General features: G+C 39.5%; 1 protein-coding gene across 1 annotated transcript in view; it reads left to right on the forward strand.

The window, feature by feature from the left end:
- The first annotated feature begins 6 nt into the window (after positions 1-6).
- LOC102677973 overlaps positions 7-2,768 on the forward strand; it is a 349,267-nt gene continuing 346,505 nt past the window's right edge. Inside the window, exon 1 of the mRNA XM_006613602.2 lies at positions 7-960. The gene's annotated coding sequence lies outside the window, so the exon portion shown is untranslated. The remainder of the gene's footprint in view (positions 961-2,768) is intronic.

Here is a 2,768-nt window from a genome sequence, read left to right on the forward strand (position 1 = left end):
TTACCGTGCAGTCCTTGCGACACGATCTCAAGCTTCCTGTGTTACTGGTTTGACGACAAGGGTTAATCGCGCGCGAGTTATACAAATATATCGAGTGACGGTGAAAGATACACCAGCAAGTATTGCGCAGTCATTTTCTTACTCATTATCCTTCGCGGCCGAGGAGAAATCGAGCGTGCGCAATCGCGCGCCGAATCGAATTGAATCGGAGTATATCAAAGTGATCAAAGTGAGACAGAAGTTTCCTGTTATTCTTCGTAATTTTGCATGCACCGTGACGTATTTGAGAGACATTTGTCAAACTTTTCGCGTATGGGACAAAGAAGGAAACGTGGAAATCAGTTGACCAAGGACGCATTCAGGTTTGTTCGCATGAAATCGCGGTAACATTGTATCACGTAATATCGCGCTATCTCGCGGGATAATGGATCAGTCGCGTGGCGAGGGGTGATGGACAATAGATGGACGCTACGTGTCGCTGTTCAACCGACGGCTCGCGAGAATAGTATGTGGTATACGCGTGTGTCAATCGCGCGAGATCGATTGTTCGAACTTTTCAACAAGTTGTAACGCACCGACTAAATTAATTCTCTCTTTGACGTTTACTCGGTCGAATTGTGCTACTTATGTGTGCGTATATGCTTGAAAGGATCGCGATGAAAACGTATTTTATTGAAACGTTTCGCGGACGCGAAGTTTAACGCGAACGATGCTGCCATTTCGGGCTCTAGTGAATTTTTGCTAGTGACAAAAAAAAAAAGAAGTTCATAAATTATCCAGTTAATTGGATGGTGATCAACAGATCGATTTTGGAGGAGCGTTGTTTGAGTTGACAGCCTTTGAAAACAAGTTGAAAACTTTGGAAACTACTGGAAATTGTGTAACGTGGTTGGACGTGATTGTTGATGCCTCGACTGTTCTAACATTCCCAGAGAAACGATCGACTTTGCAAAGGAACAGGTAAGCGCGCTGTTAACGCCTCGAGAGAATTCTAGGAACTGTGTATAAAGTCTTCGCTATGAGGTGTTCTTCGAGATGTTGTGTATTTCATGATATCGCAAAATGCCCAAGGGAAAATGATTGTTAGCTCCTTTTACTTGGAATTTTGTTGTTTGGATAGATAGGTTTGCTTTATGAGACGAAATTGTTCGATTGGGATTTTTTGTAGTTAGTATTAATCTTCTCCAGGATTGTCGAAAATTATGTATAATTTCTTCGATTTTATCATTTAAGCTATTATCGTATATAAAATATATGAACTTTGACAAATGGTATTAGGTCTATTAGGACTTGATATTTTCATAATATTTCTTTCATTTGTTTGATAGTATAATTGAATGATATCATATCTTTTAACTTCGACTATTAATTTAATTTTTTTTTTCAATTATTTGTTAATCCTTTCATCCTTTCATACTTGTATGTATATACAAGTATTTTTTCTTGTACTTTTTCATTTTACTATAATATAATATATAAATTATATTAATTAGTATATTAATTACAACATTATCTTACAACTATTATAATTTAACTAATAATTTTAACAATTAAAAAACGTAACAAATTTATAAAAATACATTAGTTCGCAATATTTTATTACCGCACTATTCTCTATCGATCAAAACTATTGAAACAAAATTTCAAAATCTATATCGCCGCGAAAATTCGAGCAACATGGAACGAGCAACCGCCTCATTTACCACGTTATAATATACGCATCACGCTTTAACTATGCGCAAAATTCAAGCCAAATTACCACCCTGAATATCGCGTTCGCACCACTTGTTATAAGGGTAGCTCGCCTAAGAACTCTCGTTGTTCGTTCTGTGGTTCGAAATCTACTTAAAACTTTGTATCCTCGAGTGAATGGCCACATAATGGTCGACACAATGGTCGACTAATAAGACGCGCGCAAAACGCGAGTGGAAACAATTGGGGGAGGAGGGATGAAAACGCATAATGCCGAGGCAGATCGGTCGGAAAACGAGAATTTTCACGAATTAGAATCGAGGGGCGACGAACAAGGTTGAAGTGTGACTATTTTTCTTAAAATCCTCTAACAAGATCAGAGGAAAACTTTAACTTACTTGGGAATTATTCGGGATAATCGATGGAAACATCTCCTGGTCGAAACAGAGGGATTTTCGCGATCAGGGATGTTGTTAATTGGGTAAGATCGGGTTGCCGGTCTCGTTTACACAATAAGGTGTCGATCAGTCGGAAACAATCAGCGTTTGAGTAATAACAGAGGGGGTGAGAAGAGGGAAAGAGAGAGAGAGAGAGAGGGAGAGATTCCATTGGAATCACATCAATGGTAGAGGATTGGAGGTGGCGAATTGAATAAGGAAGAATGGCTGTAATTCACATCGGTCTTTTCTGACGTCGCTTCCGCTTTTCTTTTCGCGCTTATTCATTTTTACAGCAGTTGCGTCTGATGCGGCGCAAAAGATGCTCACGACCCAGTTTAAAAGAGTCGACGAGCGGACGATGTAATTATGATTTAACGTGCTATTTTTCGTTTCTTTCCCACTTCTATTTTTTCCCTCCTTTCTCTTCGTTTCTCTTCTTCCGTCTTTTTCTTTTTCTTTCTCACTTCTCCAACGAGGGGAGGGTTGCTCAACGAAAATGGGGAAATGTCTTTTCGAGCGTGACAATGAAACTCGCGACAAAACCTTGTCGTTGTTGCATCCAAACTCGTACTCTCTCTCTCTCTCTCTCTCNTCGCTGCTTGAGCGTTTTTTTATCCATCCTTGTTGGGAGAGGGG

Source organism: Apis dorsata, unplaced genomic scaffold (genome assembly GCF_000469605.1).
Source record: "Apis dorsata unplaced genomic scaffold, Apis dorsata 1.3 scaffold_157, whole genome shotgun sequence".
NCBI classification, from domain to species: Eukaryota; Metazoa; Arthropoda; class Insecta; order Hymenoptera; family Apidae; genus Apis; species Apis dorsata.